Source organism: Triticum dicoccoides, chromosome 1A (assembly GCF_002162155.2).
Source record: "Triticum dicoccoides isolate Atlit2015 ecotype Zavitan chromosome 1A, WEW_v2.0, whole genome shotgun sequence".
NCBI classification, from domain to species: Eukaryota; Viridiplantae; Streptophyta; class Magnoliopsida; order Poales; family Poaceae; genus Triticum; species Triticum dicoccoides.
In genome coordinates, this window is record NC_041380.1 from 266,673,316 (window position 1) to 266,697,389 (window position 24,074).

Genomic DNA, 24,074 nt, shown 5'->3' on the forward strand with positions numbered 1-24,074 from the left:
GACCTCGCCGTCCTCCTCCTCTACGTCGCCGGACCTCATCGCCCCGCCGCACGTCGTCCCCGTCACCCTTCTCGAGCTCGAGCCCGCTGCCCCGCTGTCGCCGCGTCCCCGTCCTCCACCTCGCCGGACTGCGCCCGCCCAAGCGCCCGTTGCCCCCTTCCCGGGTGGACTCGGGCGCACGCCCGCATGCCCATGCCCGCTAAGGCCATTGGCCCTATGACAAGCAAACCCCACCCCCAGAACGTTTAAAAAAGGAATTAAATATATATATATATTAAATAAATAAATAAATAATAATTAAAATAATTCAAATAGTAATTAATTAATTAAATAATTAATTAAGTTAATTAATCCTGATTAGATTAACCTAATCACTAATTAAACTAATTAATCTGTTTTAGTTAATCTTAGTCAATGACGGTGGGACCCACACGTCAGGTTGACCAAGTCAACTCTGTTGACTGCTGATGTCAGCATGACATCATGCTGATGTCATTAATCTGTTTTCCGAATTAATTAAATAATTAATTAAATTTCAGAAATTAATAAAATCTTTTAAAAAATCATATCTTTTAATCCGTAACTCGGATTAAAATATTTTCAACATGAAAGTTGCTCAGAACGACGAGACGAATCCGGATACGCAGCCCTTTCGTCCGCCACACACCCCTAACATATCAAACTCGCAACTTTCCCCCTCCGGCTCCTCTGCCCGCAAACACGGAACACCGGGAATACTTTCCCGGATGTTTTCCCCCTTCGCCGGCATCACCTCATACTGCGTTAGGACACACCTAGCACCGCTCTTTGTCATGTCTTGCGTCGTCTTGCTTATGTTTGCACTGTATTTATTGTTTCTTCCCCCTCTTCTCTTCGGTAGACTACGAGACCGACGTTGCTGCTGCCCAGTTCGACTACGGAATTGACGACCCCTCTCTCTTGCCAGAGCAACCAGGCAAGCCCCCCCTTGATCACCAGATATCGCCTATTCTACTCTATACTGCTTGCATTAGAGTAGTGTAGCATGTTACTGCTTTCTGTTATACCTATCCTGATGCATAGCCTGTCCTTGATACTACTGTTGTTACCTTTACCTGCAATCCTATATGCTTAGTATAGGATGCTAGTATATTCATCTGTGGCCCTACATTCTTGTCCGTCAGCCGTGCTATACTATCGGGCCGTGATCACTCGGGAGGTGATCACGGGTATATACTATATACTTTATACATGATACATGTGGTGACCAAAGACGGGTCGGCTGGTGGAGCACCCGCGAGTGGATCTTCGTGGCAGAGCGACAGGGCAGGTTGAGACCGCCTAGGAGAGAGGTGGGCCTGGCCCTGTTTGGCGTTCGCGGATACTTAACACGCTTAACGAGATCTTGGTATTTGATCTGAGTTGGCTACGAGCCTATACGCACTAACCAACTACGTGGGAAAGATATGGGCACTCGGCGTCGTGGTATCAGCCGAAGCACTTCGTGACGCCAACGACTGAGTGGCGCGCGCCGGATTGGAACGTAAGCCTGCTCTTGTATTAAGGGGGCTAGTTCTGCTTTCGGCCGCGTACGCAACGTGCAGGTGTGCTATGGGCGATGGGCCCAGACCCCTGTGCGCTTAGGTTTAGACCGGCGTGCTGGCCTCTCTGTTGAGCCTAGGTGGGACTGCGACGTGTTGATCTTCCGAGGCCGGGCATGACCCAGGAAAGTGTGTCCGGCCAAATGGGATCGAGCGTGTTGGGTAAGTTGGTGCACCCCTGCAGGGAAGTTAATCTATTCGAATAGCCGTGATCTTCGGTAACAGGACGACTTGGAGTTGTACCTCGACCTTATGACAACTAGAACCGGATACTTAATAAAACACACCCTTCCAAGTTCCACAGACAACCCGGTGATCTCTTTTCCACAGGGCGACGAGGGGAGGATCGCCGGGTAGGATTATGCTATGCGATGCTACTGGAGATGCTACTTGGAGATGCTACTTGGAGATGCTACTTGGAGGACTTCAATCTACTCTCTTCTACATGCTGCAAGACGGAGGCTGCCAGAAGCGTAGTCTTCGACAGGATTAGCTATCCCCTACTTATTCTGGCATTCTGCAGATCAGTCCACCGATATGGCCCTTTACACATATACCCATGCATATGTAGTGTAGCTCCTTGCTTGCGAGTACTTTGGATGAGTACTCACGGTTGCTTTTCTCCCTCTTTTCCCCTTTCCCTTCTACCTGGTTGTCGCAACCAGATGCTGGAGCCCTGGAGCCATACGCCACCGTCGATGATGATTCCTACTACACTGGCGGTGCCTACTACTACGTGCAGGCTGCTGACGACGACCAAGAGTAGTTAGGAGGATCCCAGGCAGGAGGTCTGCACCTCTTTCGATCTGTATCCCAGTTTGTGCTAGCCATCTTATGGCAACTTGTTTAACTTATGTCTGTACTCAGATATTGTTGCTTCCGCTGACTCGTCTATGATCGAGCACTTGTATTCGAGCCCTCGAGGCCCCTGGCTTGTATTATGATGCCTGTATGACTTATTTATGTTTTAGAGTTGTGTTGTGATATCTTCCCGTGAGTCCCTGATCTTGATCGTACACATTTGCGTGCATGATTAGTGTACGATTAAATCGGGGGCGTCACAGGAACCCACTACTAAAATTAAATTAAAGATCATGAATGCTACGCTTTATGTGATTTGGGTGCTAGCGTTTCCACGATTCCAAAAACTTTGTGTGATGTGTTAGCTCTCCGTGAATTTGATGATTGTTCCTTAAATTTGCACCTTGTGGATTCCACTATTAAGAAACCTATGGGAAGAATTAATGATGTTCTTATTGTTGCAGATAGGAATTATGTGCCCGTAGATTTCATTGTTCTTTATATATATTGCAATCCTACATGTCCCATTATTCTTGGTAGGCCTTTCCTTAGAACGATTGGTGCAATTATTGATATGAAAGAAGGAAATATTAGATTCCAATTTCCTTTAAGGAAAGGCATGGAACACTTTCCTAGAAAGAAAATTAAATTACCTTATGAATCTATTATGAGAGCCACTTATGGCTTGCATACCAAAGATGATAATACCTAGATCTATCCTTGCTTTTATGCCTAGCTAGGGGCGTTAAACGATAGCGCTTGTTGGGAGGCAACCCAATTTTATTTTTGTTTCTTGCTTTTTAGTTTTGTTTAGTAGTAAATAATTCATCCAGCCTCTGTTTAGATGTGGTTTTATGCTTTTAATTAGTGTTTGTGCCAAGTAGAACCTTTGTGAAGACTTGGGGAAAGTCTTTGCGATCTTGCTGTAAAAATTAGAAACTTTAGCGCTCACGAGATTTGCTGCCATTTTTTTACTGGAGAGTGCGATTAGGTTGATTATTTTGGCAGACGATTAATAGATAAATTCCTCATGTCCAGCAATTTATTTCAGAATTTTTAGGGTTGCAGAAGTATTCAAAACCTACAGATTACTACACACTGTTTTGTTTTTGATAGATTCTGTTTTTCTTGTGTTGTTTACTTATTTTGATGCATCTATGGCTAGTATCGGAGGTTATGAACCATAGAGAAGTTGGAATACAGTAGGTTTAACACCAAAATAAATAAAGAATGAGTTCATTACAGTACCTTAAGTGGTGGTTTGTTTTCTTATACTAACGGAGCTCATGAGATTTTCTGTTTAAATTTAGTGTTGTGAAGTTTTCAAGTTTTGGGTAATGATTTGATGGATTATGGAATAAGGAGTGGCAAGAGCCTAAGCTTGGGGATGCACAAGTCACCCCAAGGTAAAATTCAAGGACAACCAAAAGCCTAAGCTTGGGGATGCCCCAGAAGAAATCCCCTCTTTCGTCTTCTTCTATCGATAACTTTACTTGAGGCTATATTTTTGTTCACCACATGATATGTGTTTTGCTTGGAGCGTCTTGTATGATTTGAGTCTTTGCTTTTTAGTTTACCACAATCATCCTTGATGTACACACCTTTTTGGAGAGACACACTTGAATTGGAATTTATTAGAATACTCTATGTGCTTCACTTATATCTTTTTAGAGCACGGTGGTGGTTTTGTTTTATAGAAATTATTGATCTCTCATGCTTCACTTATATTATTTTGAGAGTCCTTTAGAACAGCTTGGTAATTTGTTTTGGTTATGAAATTAGTCCTAATATGATAGGCATCCAAGATGGGTATAATAAAAACTATCATAAAAGGTGCATTGAGTACTAGGAGAAGTTTGATACTTGATAATTTTTTTGAGATATAAAGATGGTGATATTAGAGTTGTGCTAGTTGAGTAGTTGTGAATTTGAGAAATTCTTGTGTTGAAGATTGCAAGTCCCGTAGCATGCACGTATGGTAACCGTTGTGTAACAAATTTGAAACATGAGGTGTTATTTGATTGTCCTCCTTATGAGTGGCGGTCGGGGACGAGCGATGGTCTTTCCCTGCCAATATATCCCCCTAGGAGCATGCACATAGTGCTTGGTTTTTGATGACTTGTAGATTTTTGCAATAAGTATGTGAGTTCTTTATGACTAATGTTGAGTCCATGGATTATACGCACTCTCACCCTTCCATCATTGCTAGCCTCTTCAGTACCGTGCATTGCCCTTTCTCACCTTGAGAGTTGGTGCAAACTTCGCCGGTGCATCCAAACCACGTGATATGATACACTCTGTCACATGTAAGCCTCCTTATACCTTACTCAAAACAGCCACCATACCTACATATTATGGCATTTCCATAGCCATTCCGAGATATATTGCCATGCAACTTTCCACCGTTTCATTCATGACAGCTACATCATTGTCATATTGCTTTGCATGATCATGTAGTTGACATCATATTTGTGGCAAAGCTACCATGCATAATTTATCATACATGTCACTCTTGATTCATTGCCCTTCCCGGTACACCGCCGGAGGCATTCATATAGAGTCATATTTTGTTCTAGTATCGAGTTGTAATCATTGAGTTGTAAATAAATAGAAGTGTGATGATCATCATTAATAGAGCATTGTCACAAATAAAAAAAGGGAGAAAGGCCAAAAAAAAGAAAGGCCCAAAAAAAAGAAAAAAAAAGAAAAAGGGACAATGCTACTATCCTCTCTTTTTCCACACTTGTGCTTCAAAGTAGCACCTTGATCTTTATGATAGAGAGTCTCTTGTTTTGTCACTTTCATATACTAGTGGGAATTTTTCATTATAGAACTTGGCTTGTATATTCCAACAATGGGCTTCCTCAAATGCCCTAGGTCTTCATGAGCAAGCAAGTTGGATGCACACCCACTTAGTTTCTTTTGTTGAGCTTTCATACATTTATAGCTCTAGTGCATCCGTTGCATGGAAATCCCTACTCCTTGCATTGACATCAATTGATGGGCATCTCCCTAGCCCGTTGATTAGCCTCGTCGATGTGAGACTTTCTCCTCTTTTTTGTCTTCTCCACATAACCCCCTATCATTATTCTATTCCACCCATAGTGCTATATCCATGGCTCACGCTCATGTATTGCGTGAAAGTTGAAAAAAGTTTGAGATTACTAAAGTATGAAACAATTGCTTGGCTTGTCATCGGCGTTGTGCATGATGAGAGCATTCTTGTGTGACGAAAATGGAGCATGACCAAACTATATGATTTTGTAGGGATGAATTTTCTTTTGCCATGTTATTTTGAGAAGACATGATTACTTAGTTAGTATGTTTGAAGTATTATTATTTTTATGTCAATATTTAAATTTTGTCTTGAATCTCTCGGATCTGAACATTCATGCCACAATAAAGAAAATTACATTGAGAATTATGCCAGGTAGCATTCCACATCAAAAATTCTGTTTTTATCATTTACCTACTCGAGGACGAGCAGGAATTAAGCTTGGGGATGCTTGATACGTCTCCAACGTATCTATAATTTTTGATTGTTCCATGCTATTATATTCTCTGTTTTGGATGTTAATGGGCTTATTTATACACTTTTATATTATTTTTGGGACTGGCCTACTAACCCAAGGCCCAGTGCAAATTGCTGTTTTTTGCCTATTTCAGTGTTTCGCAGAAAAGGAATATCAAAGGGAATCAAAACGGAATAAAGGAGCTGTTTGGAATACAGCCGACGAGCGCCCTACCAATTCTTTGGCGTTGACTAGCAAGCCGGGCAGCCGTTTGGATTGGAACCGCGGCGGCAGATTCCTTTGCTAATTTTTTGGCGAGCCCGCTATTAGCGGGGCGGACTGGGGCATGATCCAAACAGCCCCAAAACCTTTGGGAGAGTTATTTTTGGAACAAACGTGATCCAGGGGACTTGGAGTGGACGTCAAGAAATCAACGAGGAGGCCACAAGGCAGGGAGGCGCGCCTGCCCCCCTGGGCACGCCCCCACCCTCGTGGGTCCCTCGTAGCTCCACCGACCTACTTCTTCCTCCTATATATATATCCATATACCCCGAAAACATCCAGGAGCACCACGAAACCCTATTTCCACCGCCGCAACCTTTTGTACCCAAGAGATCCCATCTTGGGGCCTTTTCCGGTGCTCCGCTGGAGGGGGAATCAATCACGGAGGGCTTCTACATCAACACCATAGCCTCTCCGATGATATGTGAGTAGTTTACCTCATACCTTCGGATCCATAGTTATTAGCTAGATGGCTTCTTCTCTCTCTCTCTCTTTGGATCTCAATAAAGTGTTCTCCTCGATCTTCTTGGAGATCTATTCGATGTAACTCTTTTTGCGGTGTGTTTGTCGAGATCCGATGAATTGTGGGTTTATGATCAAGTTTATCTATGAACAATATTTGATTCTTCTCTGAAATCTTTTATGTATGATTGGTTATCTTTGCAAGTCTCTTCGAATTATCATTTTGGTTTGGCCTACTAAATTGATCTTTCTTGCAATGGGAGAAGTGCTTAGCTTTGGGTTCAATCTTGTGGTGTCCTTTCCCAGTGACAGCAGGGGCAGGAAGGCACGTATTCTATTGTTGCCATCGAGGATAAAAAGATGGGGTTTATATCATATTGCCTGAGTTTATCCCTCTACATCATGTCATCTTGCCTAATGTGTTACTCTGTTCTTATGAACTTAATACTCTAGATGCATGCTGGATAGCGGTTGATGTGTGGAGTAATAGTAGTAGATGCTGAATCGTTTCGGTCTACTTGTCATAGACGTGATGGATATATACATGATCATGCCTAGATATTCTCATAATTATGCACTTTTCTATCAATTGCTTGACAGTAATTTTTTCACCCGCCGTAATACTTACACTATCTTGAGAGAAGCCACTAGTGAAACCTATGGCCCCCGGGTCTATTCTCTATTATATTAATCTCCCGTCAACTAGCTATTTCTGGCACCGTTTATTTTGCAATCTTTATATTCCAATCTATATCATAAAAATACCAAAAATATTTATCTTATTATTATTTTCTCTATCAATTCTCACTCTCGTAAGTGACCGTGAAGGGATTGACAACCCCTTTATCGCCTTGGTTGCGAGGTTCTTATTTGTTTGTGCAGGTACGAGGGACTTGCGTGTAGTTTCCTACTGGACTGATACCTTGGTTCTCAAAAACTGAGGGAAATACTTATGCTACTTTGCTGCATCACCCTTTCCTCTTCAAGGGAAAACCAACGCAGTGCTCAAGAGGTAGCACCCTGCTCTAGAATGTCGCAGCCTAAGCCCGACCATGTATCCCGAGGAGCCCGACGAGTGTTTGGCCAAGAAGAGGTTTATCATGGCCTCTCCGACGGACGTTGGCGAGGTGGCCTCCGTTCGCCTCGACATGTCAATCTTGGAGCAACACGTCACTGCGGAAGCCGACGAAGAGGTTGACTACGTCGCCATGCCGAAGGCTTCATGTCAGCGGGCTAGCATATTACTGTATCTTGGGAAAGCTGGCTACGACATCAAGTTCATCCACATCGACGGCTTCACGCAAGCCATGTCACAGGTTAAGTGGTTCATCCCCAACCCCTCTGGTTCAACCGCCACCGATCTCTTCGACGGCCCTGCGGCTGATTTCCTCCGCCAAGCGGTCAAGGATTTGCGAGCTTTATACGCCATCGAGCCCATTTTGTCATTTCTGATGGACACGTTCTACGGCGGCGGCTTGGGATCCTCAATTGCCAAGTCAGATCTCATCGACGATGACCACGACCATGAGGAGGGCACCCACGAAGGTTCTTCCAAGGTGAAACGGCCCATCTGTGACATCAGAGAGCGCACCATGGGTCTGTGCTCTTCCAACTGGAAGGATCCCATCCATGAAATGTGAGGCAACATTCTATCAGCAAATCTTACCTTTTCTAGCTTGCCAACCCGTACCCTTTGTTGTAGTAGCATTTGCCATGTGGTGCTTTAACTGTGCCGTGTTTAATTATTTCAGTTATGCAAAAATGTATTGTTCAATAGGGCTATGTGATGTTTAAGTATGAATTGTCCACTTCAGTTTCATGAATGGCTATATTTGGTTATTTATAGTGAGTAGATGCCTTGTTTATCTGTACTTGGTTGTTACGTTCGTTTGATTGAGCATTTTTTAGTTATCAAGCAGATGCCTTGTTTATATGTATTTGGTTCTTAGTTTGGTTGCAGTGAGCATTTGTCCAGTTATCAAGCAAATGCCTTGTTTATCTGTATTTGGTTGTTAGGTTGCTTTTTTTAGCATTTGTATAGTTATCAAGCAGATGCCTTGTTTATCTGTATTTCGTTGTTAGGTTGCTTTTTTAGCATTTGTCCAGTTATCAAGCAAATGCCTTGTTTATCTTTATCTACTTGTTAGGTTGGTTGCAGTGAGCATTTGTCTAGTTTTCAAGCATATGCCCTGTTTATCTATATTTGCTTGTTAGGTTGGTTGCAGTGAGACTCTGTCCAGTTTTCAATGGCTATATTTGGTTATTATACTGGTCATTTATGCCTTGTTTATTTCAGTCATTCACAATGTGTTGTTCATTACGTGCAAGTCGGAACTATGCAGCTCGACTACATCAATACCAGTTTGAACGGCTATATTTGGTTCCAGTTATTCTTGGTGTAGTTAACACATGCCCTTTATTTCAGTTTTACACATTTATCTAGTGTGATGTTTAAGCATTACCTACGTTCTATTCATTTTCAACAATACCAGTTTGAATTGTGATATTTGATGGTTGCTAAGCTTGCTGTCGGTAACATTGCCTTCCATTTTATATCTGCTTTAACAGCATGCTGAAACCAACACATACAAGCTATCATTTGGAGATGATGTTATTTACCTTTGCTATATTTGTTTGATGTTAAGGTTGATGTACTTATCATGCCTTTCCACTAATGCAGGACAACAACGGGAGTGGCCACCATTTTCCACCGAGGTTAACTTCATCCCTCGGCTTGTACTCCCCCATCATTCCATAATGTGGTGCATATAGATCCAGGCCTGGACACTTGTTAGCTTCTAATAGTGACTTGTTGCTTGTAGGTACATATGCCCTTGGCAAGGATCCACGCATCGACCCTTTTTGCGTATGGGGCAATGAGATATTCATGAACAAGCATCAAGTGAGGAAACTGATAAGAATTATTAGCAAAAAGATGCAAATGGTGCAAGAAAATTATTTGTTTATGCTCTATCCAACGCAATAGTGAGCTGTAGGATGGTAACTACAAACTCTGCAGCCTTCTCTTTTTACTGCCCATAATGAGTTGTTAGACAACAATGTTTGAATCTTTTTCGTTCCCAATGGTTCTCGAAGCAGTTCACTCAAGATTACCTCGTAAAGTACATGATTGGTGTACATGCAATGAAGGTTAAAGTATTTCATCCAGACTACAATGAGCATCGAGAAGTCGTAATGAAGACAATGAAGGATGGACGGGCAGCCATCACAAGGGGTTGGCCTAGAGTCGTGCATGCATTATGCATGGAGGAGGGCACAATATATGTGGGCATTCCGATTCACCATCTGCAACAACCAGAATGTCTTTCGCCTCTCTCTTTACAGTCTTTAGTACAACTGTTGTTCATCATTCTTTACTTGGTGCTTCTTTAGTTCTTCAGTATATGTACTTGTGCATCGAATTATGCATTCGTGGTTGAACCTATATTTGTAATAAATATGGTTGGATATGAAATAAGTGATTGCCTACTTTCAGATTCAAAACATGTGATTTTTAAATTAGGGATTACACTGCACACGGTTTGCAAAAACAAAACGTCTGCGATAGACGTGGAGATCAGAAACGTTTCTAGGATCCACTACGTGTGCGATCAATCTCCACTGCACACACGACATCCTCTTGAAAACTGTTTGCGTTAGCCCACCTTGGGCAAACGTTTACCACATAAAAACTGTGGGTGATGGACAACCTTTGCCACATAGTTTCTTCTACGGACCGTGTGTGATGCATTCAATAATGCAAACGATAAAATTGTTAATATCGTGTGCAATGGCAACGCTATCACAAACGATTTAACGGGAAAAATTGTGTGTGATGTACCAGTGAACGGAAACATTTTCCTTGGAATGACTGTGTGGGATGTACATATGAACGGAAACGTTTAGCGGGGACTGGCTGTATGGGATGTACTTGCGACCGGAAACAATTTCGCCTGTATAGTTGTACTTTTTAGCTCTACTATATGTATTTCTGTATTTGAGCGCTCGCCAATCGCACACAAACTGATTTTGTCGAGCGTGTGTGCCAGGAGGGCCATATCCCTGACGGTTTCTGGGTCGTGTGGGAAGGACCCCCTATCACCATCACCCACTAGGCGACGGTTCCAAATGCCGTCGCGGAAAGGGGTTTAAAACCGTTTGTATAGCACCGACGCGTACTAGTGCCGGTTTCAATGCCTATTAAGCATGTTGCAATTAACAGTCGAATCCATTTTTAAACAGTTGTATTTCAATGGCTACAAACTTACAAAACATGACTTAGGATGTTGTTAAGCCTGTTGCAATTAACAGTTGTATTCATTTTTTAATCTATCCATTTGCTACCATGCGACTCTCCACAATGAAGATATACTAGAGATGCTGCCCATTTGCTATTTTTGGTGGATGCTAACCCTGTTCTACTTAACATGCCTATCCATGTACTTACGCAGGGTCATAACGGTCGATGATGTTGTTTACTGTCGAGGTTAGCTGCATCCCATGTCTTACAATATTTCACATCATTTGTGCAATTGCAGTTTAACTTCTACCATTTACTGGTTGCTTGTAGGTACACATGTTAGTGTCACTGATCCACGCTTCGACCCAGAGGAACAGCTCGCCTCCGCCACCGCTGACTTCGGGCGGGCTCTGGCCAAGATGAAGTGCCCCAGCAACTACCTCTCAGGACTTACCAAGTATGTACTCACTAGTTCAATCTTACCAATACTAGTTGCAATTAATGGCTATGTTTTGTATGGTTGATGTAGTTATGCCTAACACGTTTTAGCTATTTCCCTACCTTTTTATAGACAACTTGGCCATTATCTGCTCTAGCAGCACCTGCCCTATGATGTTTAACTCTGTCAATTGCATTTTTATCAGTACCGGTTTCAATGGCCATTAAGCCTGTTGCAATTAACAGTTGTATCCATTTTTAAAGAGTTGTATTTCAATGGCTACAAACTTACAGAGCATGAATTAGGATGTTGTTAAGCCTGTTGCAATTAACAGTTGTATCCATTTTTTTAATCCGTCCCTTTGCTACAGTGCTACTCTTTCGCAATGAAGATATCACTACAGATGTTGCCGTTTTATTACCATTTGTTATTTTTGGTGGATGTTAATCATGTTGTAGTTAACATTTGCTTTCCATGTACTTACACAGGGCTACAATGGGCGATGTTGTTGTTTGCCATCGAGGTTAGCTGCATCCCATGTCTTATACACCATCTATTCCTAAATAAAAGTATTTTTAGAGATTCCAATATAGACTACATAAGGAGCAAAATGAGTGAATCTAGATTCTAATCTAAACTATATCTATAATTCTATATACATCCGTATGTAGTTCATATTGAAATCTAAAAAAAGTACTTGTACATAGGAACATAGGTAGTTGTATTTTACATCATTTGTGCAATCTCAGTTTAGCTTCTAACATTTACTGGTTGCTTGTAGGTACATATATGAGCGGTACTGATCTACGCTTCGATCCCTTTTGCGTATGGGGCAATGAGATATTCATGAACAAGCGTCAAGTCAGGAAACTAAGAAATATTGTTAGGCGAAAGAAACGGGTGATTGGAATTAAGCGTTTTATTTACACTTTGTCGAAGACAACAGTGAACTTTAGGATGGTAAGTAATGTGTTGCCTTTTCCCCCTGCCCACAACAAGTTACTCTATTAGACCTCTGTATCTGATATTGTTCTCTTTTCAGTGGTTTCCGAAGCTATTTACTGCTGATTAGCTTGCAAACTACATGACCGGAGTGGAGGCAACTAAGGTTAAAGTATATAATTCATGCTACCATGATAATGCTCTAGAAGTCTTCCTGAAGGCGGTGAAGGATGGGCGGGCTATCGTCAAAAAGGGTTGGACAAAAGTAGTTTGTGCCTATGGCATGCAGGAAGGCACATTACGGGCATTCCGCTTCTTCAACACTGTCGGCAGTCAAAATGATTTACACTTGTCTCTTCACCTTTATCGCCTTTAAATATTGTGGTTCATCATAGTTAATTGCTGCATAATCCTGTAACTATTGAACATACTGTACTAGCAATTTTATTTATGGATTTATTGTTGAACCATTGTGCTAAGAATTTAAATTGCACGTTTGATATTTCAAAATTTCCAATTCAAATAATAAATTACAAGCAAAAATAAAAAGAGAACAGACGGTCATGGAACTTTGCAAACGGTTCTGGCAGTAAAAGCGTTTGTGATGGATAGCCCAATGCCAGATAGTTTTCTACATCAAATCGTGTGTGATGTAGTTCATAAAAGCAAATAGTTAACCAAGGCAGAGCGTGTGTGATAGTTACACCTTTCACACACGAGCGTATACATAAAATTGTGTGGGATGTACATACAAACGGAAACGTTTTCCCTAGATTGACTGTGTGGGATGTACATAAGAATGGGAATGTATTCCTTGAATTGACCGTGTGTGATATACATACGAACGGAAATGTTTTTCTGGGATTCACCGTGTGGGATGTACATACGAACGGAAATGATTGGGTTTCGATGCCTCGCCCGATCGCACACGGCCCTTGCCTGTGTCCCAGGAGGGCCTATCCTCGACAATTTCTGGGTCATGTGGGAAGACCCCCCCTATCTCCCACGCTCACTTGGCGACGGTTCCAAATACCGTCGCAGAAAGGAGTTAAAAACCTTTTGTATAGCACCGACGCGTACTAGTGCTAGGCCTTGTTTTCAAGCATTGCAATACCATTTTTGCTCACTTTTGTTACTAGTTACCTTGCTGTTTTATTTTTTTCAGATTACAAAAATCTATATCTATTATACATATTACACTTGTATCACCATCTCTTTGCTGAACTAGTGCACCCATACAATTTACCATTGTATTGGGTGTGTTGGGGACATAGGAGGCTCTTTTTTATTTGGTTGCAGGGTTGTTTGAGAGAGACCATCTTCATCCTACGCCTCCCACGGATTGATAAACCTTGGCTCATCCACTTGAGGGAAAATTGCTATTGTCCTACAAAACTCTGCGCTTGGAGGCCCAACACGAGTCTACAAGAAGAAGGTTGCGTAGTAGATATCAGTCAGCGGCTCCTCCTTGCCATGTGCTGGTGATTGTGGCGACGGGCCCATGTGATGAAGCGAATGCTCCGTCATTATCTCGATCTGCCGGTCGAATTCTTCGTCTGTCACTGGCGGCAACGGCTGGTCCTCGTCGGAGGAGGAGATGACAGTCTCCTCCTTGCTGAAGGATCTAGACTTCTTGTATGTCGATGGGCCCGCAGAGCGAGGGCGGTGGCGCCAAGAACCAGCAGATGAAGAACTTCCACCGCCTCCACCTGCTGGCGCGGAGAACTCGGGCTTCGGCATCGTCACTGGGCTCGGGGAGGAGGAAGGGCCCAGGGAGGGGAGGGGAGTGCTACTCTGTGCGTCGTCGGTGTACGACTTAAATAGTCACGGCTAGGCCAAATGAAGGGGTGGTCAGCCTGCCTCATTGTGCACAGGAGTTGCAGTTGGTTTCTTGGGACGCGTTGTCTGCATTGAAGCGGCGACGCCCGAGAGGTCACATCCGTCAGCATCGCCCTCTCGTCCGGTCAAATCATGGGCATCAATGCTGGGCGCTACATGCTCTGGGCTGGCATGAATGCGGAGCGGCAAGCGGCATGGGCGTGCAATGAAAAAGCGCTGGAGAGGCGGGTGGTGTTTTTTGGTGGACCAGGGTAGTTAAACGTGGGCGTGGCAACGGTCCGGGTGCTCACGGAGCCCCTCACTTTGTCTCCGTTTTGCTGGGAAAAACACGTCCGAACCAGCAAGCGGACCGATATAGACCCACGTTGGATGGCAGAACATGTCTAGACCGCTCGGTTCAAATGTATCGGACGGTTTGAGGGTCGGTGTTGGATACGTCCTTGCATTGTCTTTCTTGACACCAACCTAGTAACCTACTCGGAGTAGTTAATTAAGCATAGACATCTCATAGAGGGACCCAGACTGAGATCAAGTGACATGCCATGGGCATTTCATCGATAAGCAATCATTGGTACAACGAGGTGCTATTCAAATGGTTTTTAACCCCTTTCCGCGGAGGCGTTCGGAACCGTAACCTAGTGAGTGACTGCGATAGGAGGGTCCTTCCTACACGACCCAGAAACCGTCGGGGATATGCCCTCCTGGCACACACGCTCGGCAAAATGAGGTCATGTGCGACCGGCGAGCAACCAAATACGGTTATGTGTACCGTAGTGCTAAAAATACAATTAGATAGGCGAAATCATTTCCAGTCGTAAGTAAATCTCACACAGTCAGTCCCCGCTAAACGTTTCCGTTCGTATATACATCCCACACAGTCTCTCCAAGGAAAACATTTGTGCAAGGTGGCCTAACGCAAACAGTTTCAAGAGAATGTCGTGTGTGATTGTTCATTGATCCAACACGGTTTATTCCTAGAAACTGTGTGTTCCCTGAGGTCATCCCCACAGTGTTTTCTCAATAACCGTTTGCAATAGGAAAACCCAATTAGCAGGCTAATTGCCCTATTATTAATAATCCATTTATTAATCTAATTGACATTCATATTAAGCACATAATATATTTCATTTCCATATTAAGGAAGCGGGATTTCATAATTGAAATACATCCTAGTACAACATGATATAGCTTCAGCACTCAGCTACCCCATTACACAACTGCACCAGCACCAAGTTTCACATGCAACATCTAGAACCTTTCGAAATTAGCATCATAGATGGTACATAGACAGATGCATCTCATCTGGAAAACTGTTGAAGCAGAAGGTGAATATTGAGCCCTCATTCATGTTGAAGGTCTTTACAACTTTACGCCAGTGCCTATGGATGATTGACCGTCCATCCTTCATCCTCTTTAGGAACACTTCAATATTAAACAGTGGGTGTTGTATGAAAACCTTTCTCGCCTCCTGACAATAGAGGTGGTTTGAGAGGTAATCATCAATGAACTGCTTTGGATAGGCCTGAAAATAAGGATGTGCATAAATATCTTCTCTATATTGGAAATGGGGCAAAGGAATAAAAAAAGGCAATGTATAAAAGTTAGTACCTTCTTGTAGTGAACTGATATCTTCTTCATTGTGCAAACAAAGATTTTGTTGTTTTTTGTCGCTAATTTCTTTATCCTAACAATCTTTCTGAGTTTCTTGACTTGATTGATATTCATGGACAACTCATTTCCCCATATGCAAAAAGGGTCAAACAATGGCCCAAAACCTCTGGCAGAAGGACCTACATGTGCAAGACCAAATTGTTAAAAACCTAAATATTAGAATGGTTCCTGCAATTGCACAATAGTGTGCTATTAGACAACGAACCATGCACGTGCTAACCTCGATTGTAAACCTCAGTGCTTCCCATTGTTTCCCTGCAACACATATACATAAGGTAGTTAGTCATCATGTTAAGTAAGGGTTCGCGTGCTATCAGTAAAATATGTTGATGAAAAATAAGCACATTGCAGATTCATCAGATTAATTCAAGCCACATGGAAAAATAATTTATCCAAACCAAGAATGATTAAGAACTAGAAAATATAGCACTTGTATATGTTTCTCATGTATTAAGTGCAGCCAAATTCGATTTATTCCTCACATGCACAACAATACAGAATTCTACCCACGACAATTGGACATCGCATTGCAGAATTGAACCAAACAGTTAACTAAACACCACAACAAATGAACCAAACGTTAACTGAGCACCACATTGCATAATATAACATGCTCCTAATAGAAGATCAGACAGTTAACCAAACCAAGCATGCTTAACAACTTGGAAATATAGCAGTTGTATTTGTTTCCCATGTATTTAGTACATTCAAATTCGATTTATTTCTCACGTGGTATACAATAACCGAATGCACCCACAACAATTGAACATCGCATTGCAGAATTGAACCAAACAGTTAACTAAACACCACAACAAATGAACCAAATATTAATTGAGCACCACATTGCACAATATAATATACTCCTAATAGAAGATCAGACAGTTAACCAAACCAAGCATGCTTAACAACTTGGAAATATAGCAATTGTACTTGTTTCTCATGTATTTAGTACAACCAAATTTGATTTATTCCTCACATGGTATACAATAACAGAATGCACCCACAACAATTGAACATTGCATTGCAGAATTGAACCAAACAGTTAACTAAACACCACAACAAATGAACCAAACGTTAACTGAGCACCACATTGAATAATGTATAACCAAACCAAGCATGCTTGACAACTTGGAAATATAGCAATTGTATTTGTTTCTCATGTATTTTGTAAAGATAAATTCGATTTATTTCTCATATGGAAGACAATACAAAATTGCAGCCTGAAGAATTGAACATCACATTTGTAGAATTGAACCAAATAGTTAACTAAAGACGACAACTAATTATCCAAATAGTTAATAAGTGAGCACCACACTGCATGACATATAGAACATATACACTAGAGCAACAGATTGCATGGTAAAATTAGATAGAACAATTCAGTAGAATTTGTTAAGGAAAGGCAGGAGCAACACACGCAACGGGTAAACCAAGCATGCTTAACCGGCGTAGCTAGAAAAAGGCAAGGTGCTCCTCCAAGATCTGGGGATCGGCACGAATGGCAGCCATCGCGACCTCACCCGCGCGTGCGGCCGCGATTTGCTTCTCCGCTGCCAAATGCTCCTTGAGCTCCTGGCTATATTGCATGCACCATGGCTTAGGGCGGCGCTTATTTGGTGGAGGGGTCGGTGATTTGGGTGGAAGGTGTCGCACCGGTGGTCAGGGCATGTGGGATGTGGAAGGAGGAGGAGGATGGGGTCGGGTGTGGATTACCTGCTTGGATAGACGAGGTCAAGCAGCGTGAAGGAGGGTCACCGGCGAGGAGGCGGCGCTGCAAGCAAGGAATGAAGGTTTCAACTTGAAAAGGAAGGCGGAAACAGGGGAAATGTGGCTTTGATAAGGGGGTGGGGGCAGGGAGGTAGATATTTCCGCAGAAGCCGAAAATTTGGAATCGATTCAGCGAAAAAACCGGCGCGCAAAGTGTTATCAGACACGGTCCCTTATTCAGAACTATGTACGATATGTGAATGTCACAAACGTTTCAGATAGCTTAACCTATGTGTGATGAGTTTGAACGTCAAAAAATTTGGTTCGAATTTCCCTGGTTACAGTGGTCATCTATGTCATTGCATAATTTGGGTACACAAAGGAGACTACAGCACACCCACACTTCTTAATCGGGCAAGTTCAACAATTAAATAGAGCTAGTTGACCTAAACATTACTCTAACAAATTAATGACCGGTGCTCTTAATTAAACAAAACAAAGAGTACTACTATAGCTGGTTCTCATCGATCTCCGTCGCCTCCTCCATGTCTAGCTCGCGCCCGACGATCTCCTGGGGAAGAAGGGGCTCCATGGCATCCATCATACCATACTCGGCAAGCATCTCGTCATCCGCATCCACCATATATTTGGAATAGGCTGCCATGAGCTGGGCATGGGCGGCCGCGATCTGGGCTTTGGCGGGCTCCGTCATGGCAAGGTATGCCACGTAGGAACGGACGGTTGTTTGAATGCTCTCGGTGATTGCCAACTCTTCGGCCATGGGTTGCCGACCATTGTTGGAGAAGCTTCTTTCGATTTGTGAGGTGACCACCATGAGCTGGGTGTGGGTGGCCTCCATCAGGGCTAAGGCCGCCGCTGCAGAACGGATAGCTGATGTGCCACTCTCGCCAGTTGCTATCCCCGAGGCAGATGTTGTTGCCGCCGCCTGGGAAGCAACAACGGCCGTTTGGGCTACCTTGGCTGCTCGGTCGCAGATTGCGGTCGCCCTCACGAAGCTTGTTAGCACGCTCCTGGCGGCTGCAGCTGCGCTCCCGTCGGAGTGGGCCGCCAAAGTTGCCCTCACGACGTGGGTCCACGTCCCCATCTTTCACTGGCGATGATTGAACAATGAAATGATATTTGGGGAGCAAGCTAGTGTGCTTGACACGCCGGCTGTGGACTATAGCCGTCGCACCTTCTCGTCTAAGCCGTATGCGTACTATACTCCGACAGTGCTCCAAGATATTTTGTGCTATATCTCACACGGTTGGTGATAATAAACTGTGTGCGGTCTACTTGATTTTTCGTCTTGATTTGAATTATATAATGGGGCCACAGCTGCAATGGACGATGTTTGAATTGTTAGAACTTTTATCTGCAGTGAACATGCAACTATAGGTGTATCGTCAAAAAATTGGAATTATTCAGGGTTCGTTTCGACATTTTTATACATTAACTGTGTTTTCTAGGCATTTCACGTGCACAATTCAAATTTAAACTACATGCACATGCTCTGGTGCAGCAACATGGGTTGAAAAAACAAATATGTGTCCTTGGGTGCATGCTTAGGTCCCATGCAAGAAATGAGGATGAATTCCAAACACCACAGCACTGTTGATTACCGGCAAAATGTTGAGGTACTTTGTTTTTAAATTCTAGTAAATCCAAAACTCGTATGAAATTCATGAAACTTGGCATGCTATCATGGAGCGGCATCAACATGTCGTGCTAAAACTTTTGTCCCATTTGGGGCAGGTTTGGGTATAAACTTCTCACAAACCAGATATTCTCACAACAAGCCTGATGGTTTCGGTACGGAATGTGCCACCTTTGGGGACAAAACGATATCCGTTGCCTCTTATCGCTTTCAAAAAATTTATAGTGTCAACATAGAATAACAGGAGTGTTGTGTTAAATTTTGGAATTAGTTAGGGTTTGTTTGGACGTTTTTATACATTAACTGGGTTTTCTAGGCATTTTAGGTGCACAATTCAAATTTCAACTACATGCACATGCTCTGGTGCACCAACATGTGTTGAAAAATCAAATTTGTGTCCTTGGGTGCATGCTTAGGTCCCATGAAAGAAATGGGGATGAATTTCAAACACCAGGGCACTGTTGATTGCCGACAAAATGTTGAGATACTTTGTTTTTAAATTCTAGTAAATCCAAAACTCGTCTGAAATTCATGAAACTTGGCATGCTATCATGCAGCGGCATCAACATGCCATGGTAAAAAAATTGTCCCATTTGGGGTAGGTTTGGGTATAATCTTCTCACAAACCAGAGATTCTCACAACAAGCCTGATGGTTTCGGTATGGAACGTGCCACCTTTGGAGACGAAACGATATCCGTTGCCTCTTATTGCTTTGAAAAAATTCCTAGTGTCAACATAGAACAATGGGAGTGTTATGTTAAATTTTCGAATTTTTGGGGTTTCTTTGGTTATTTTTATATATTAACTGGGTTTTCTAGGCATTTTATGTGCATAATTTAAATTTGAACTGCATGCACATGCTCCAGTGCATATAAATTGGTTGAAAAAAATCAAATATGTGTCCTTGGGTGCATGCTTAGGTCCCATGCAAGAAATGGGAATGAATTTCAAACACCAGGGCATTGTTGATTGCCGGCAAAATGTTGAGATACATTGTTTTTAAATTCTAGTAAATCAAAAACTCGTCTGAAATTCATGAAACTTGGCATGCTATCATGGAATGGCACCCGACATGCTGTGGTATTTTTCTTATAAATTTTGAGAGAAGGCGCACTCGAATAACAACCATCAAAGGCATTTAAAAAAATAGCCGCCGCTTTAATATCTCAAACATTTGTATAATTCAAATTGTGTGTGTTCTGTTAACCATTCACGTGACACCACGTGTCTTGGTTTTAATGGCTATACGAGGTGCCGTGCGGACAGCTGCTTGACTAAATGGGAGGCGTGGGAGCGCAGTCCAGTGCGCAGGCTGGCCGAGAGGCGTGCAAGCTGTCCTCCAATGCGCAAGCTCACCGGGAAGTGTGCGAGTTGTACGCTATGCAGGCTCACTGGGAAGCGAGCACTTTGACTTCCATGGCCGCCCGCCTTCCTCTCCATTAATGGCGCCCAAGTCGCTGTTTAATACGGGCGGCCTTACTGTTCGCCTCTCATTCTCCTCCCTCTCGCAGACCTCCACCAACGTCATGGTGCAGAATGATCATCTGCCACTAGTCTTCAAGTTTGGTGAAGTCAATTCTGAGCCGGAGGAGATATAAAATAAGGAGGAATGGGGCCTCATGGACATGGCCCAGAACGAGCTGGCCGCGGCGGTTGCTGCCCCAGCTCCCATCCCCGCGCCCGCGCCAGCGGCCATTCCCGTAGCATTCAGGGGCTGGTTGCCGAGCACTATCGCAGAGCTGGAAGCCGCGGGTGTCAGCGAGGTCCCCGCGTACTCGTGCGAGCTCATGTACATGTCAGCGCCAGTGCTCGTGCCCATGCACGCCCCTCCACCCACCGCGGTGCCAGTCCCCGTGCGTTTGGCTGCACCCGCCGCGCCCGTGCCCGTGCGCGCCCCTGCACCCACCGCGGCGCCGGTCCCCGTGCGTTTGGCTGCACCCGCCGCGCTCGTGCCAGTGCGCGTGCCCCCCTCAACGGCATGGGACACCGCCATGGACTGCTACCTCTCAGCGCCGCCAATTGCCGTCCTCCCCCCCCCAACAACAGCGTCTTGAAGGACAACAACAACAGCGACAGCGACGGCGCGGCACGCCACCTCCGCCGCCACCGGAAATAGTTTTTTGGGTTTCATAATGTATCTCGAATTCTCAATCATATGAAAGCTATGGTCTTCCCCCTTAAGTCAAGGGAAAATTCGCAGCGCTGGATTTGTGCATCCCTTCAACGCAAACGGTTGTTTTGGATGACCCGTGTGCAACCACGTAGAAACAATTTGGTAAGATTTGCATATGTCATATTGGGTATGTTGCCATTTGTTAAATTGGAAATATTGACATTTGTTGATCTAGTAACATTATCATTTCTCAACCTTGTAACACTGCGATTTGTCAAAATATACAGCTAAAAATCACCAGTACTATTTAATTTTTTCAACTAAGATCACTAGCACTGTTCATATGCAAATGCACCATTCATTACATACAACAAGCCATCAACACACAACAACAACGAGGATACATGCTGGATTATAGATTATTTCCAACAGAACATTCTAGTAAATACTAAAGTTTTTCTCACACAACAAATAACAAGCAATGAAATGAACTTCAGCTCGACCAATCCTCGGCGTTGGAAACGCTTTCTTTGAACCATAGGTAAGCCTCTAGGAAGGGTTTAAACCATAGTGTGCTATTGTCAATCTCGAGACCAACGCATGACTGATCATCCAGGCTGAAGCGGCCTATATCAGGACGCATGTTGTGATAGCCACGGTAGGGAACGATAGCAATGTCCAAGGTATAAGATGCGGTTGCTTCTCATAAATGGTAGTAACGTTGTGTCAACAGCAGCTGGATCACCTTTCACCCTCATTGGATAATTTTGTCCAAGGAGGAGCGAGTTTTGTCCAAGACTATCAATACTGAACCAGGGAGAAGGTGTTGGCGCTAGCACACTAGTATCCATCCCGAATACCCTTCAACAGATGTTGGAATAGGTCCGGAGAGTGCGACCATGGGAGACAACACCTGCTTCCTTAGTAACATCAGCAGTGCCCTGTATACAGACAGGAAGAGGCGATCCATCGGAATAAGTTGCCAGGCGCCACTGAGTATATAGGTCCTGCTCGTCCTCATGCTCGTGATCATCACCATCGTCATCTCCCCCTTGGTTATAAATTTTTTCAAGTATAGGTGGTGGAATGTTCACATGACCTTGGAAACACAAGAAGGTTAATTAGTAAAGGGAAACTAGCTAACCCGCATGCATGTGGATGAAACAATTATAATTACAGTGGAAGACAAATGTACCGAAAGTATCAGGATTCCATGCAAAAACAGTGCCACCAGTGGTGGCACCAAACACAAGAGCCTCGTATTGAATTGCATCAGAGTACTCATCCGTGTACAAAAATTGATTTTTGAGCAATATCCATTGAGGCGTGGAAGTAAGGACGGCAACAAGCTTGTCGAAGATAGAAACAACTTCATAGTTCTTGTAATCACAAGATCGGTTGGGAACTCGACAAATTGCTATCTTCCGTAGACGACAATCACCATGACCGTATTTGAACGTACGTAGATGATCTATGTGCTCAACCTCAGGGCAGCCTGTGATTTTTGGAAGTGGAACTCGGTGATGAGTGTACACATTCACAAGTTCCCACTCGCAGTTATACCCAATATAAACAACTCAATCTCCATTTGCGCCTGCCCAAGCCTTACCCTCAAGCGACGGCATCTTAACATCACATGTATCATTATCAAGCGGCATCAACTTGCACAAGACGAGACTTCCGTCATCCCCACGCCGGCGACCAGCGTCATGCAAAGAAGATGGGGGAGATCAAACCGCTCCTGAACCCTTGGGTTCTTTGCAATGATGTTATTTGTTGATTGGAGAATGGACTTGAACTAATCTGCCATGCTAGCCGAGGTGATGACGTTGCACCGATCAATGAGTTCCTCCACCACGTCATCTTTCAGATTGGGACAAGAATAACAGGGTCGTTTCCGGCCTATTCCCTCCATGGAGAAGACGATCAAACAATGACAGAAGGAAGGGTGAAGGCAAATGGAGGGAGGAAAGTGTGCGACAGCAGTTCCAAATCGAGAGGAAAAGGCGAAGAAGCGGTGGACGGTTGCCACGATACACGAAGAGGCTAGTGGGGAGCGAACGGTTGCCACAGAGGTCACACACTAATGACAAGGCCGAGTGAACTGCATGCCATATATCACACACACCTTGATCTGGCTGACCGTTTTTTTTGTGTTGCCTAATCACAAACAGTTCATCCGTGTGAACCGTATGATATATATCGCACACACCTTCATCTGGCTGCCTGTTTCTTTTGTTCCTCCTCATTGCAAACATTTAATTGAACTGAACTGTATGTCCTGCATCGCACACGCAACTAAAGTCCAAACCGTGTTTGATGCATCCGACATCGCAAACGTTCTGCACCGTTTTTGACGGGTTTCTTATACCACCGTTTGCGATTATTGCATCGCACACAGTTTCGTCGAAGGGTCTCTGATCGTAGTGTCGCGTTAGCAGCATCCTGCAGTAGTGAGTACTGTAACATGCCCTCCTTTTTCAGCCATCCGATTGAGAATCAAAGGCCAGATCAATGCAAATAGTCCCCGTGCTACAGTACATGAATAGTGCCCGTGCTACAGAGTCATTGCTGCAGGATGCCAAACAGGAAAAACCCTATTTGACGCATTTTGCATCAAACACCTAGCGAGCTATTTGGGCCGGCCATCCGTAGCCTACGTACAACTTTCATTGTACCGTTTTAAGGAACCTTCTAGATGATTCCCAGCCAGTTTTTACTGGTTTTGGGAACCTTCCAAAAGGTTCCTGGGCCTTTCTTTTCCTATCTATTTTCGTTTTTCTTTGTCTGTCCTTTTACCTTTTTTCGGTTCTTTTTAATTTCTTTCA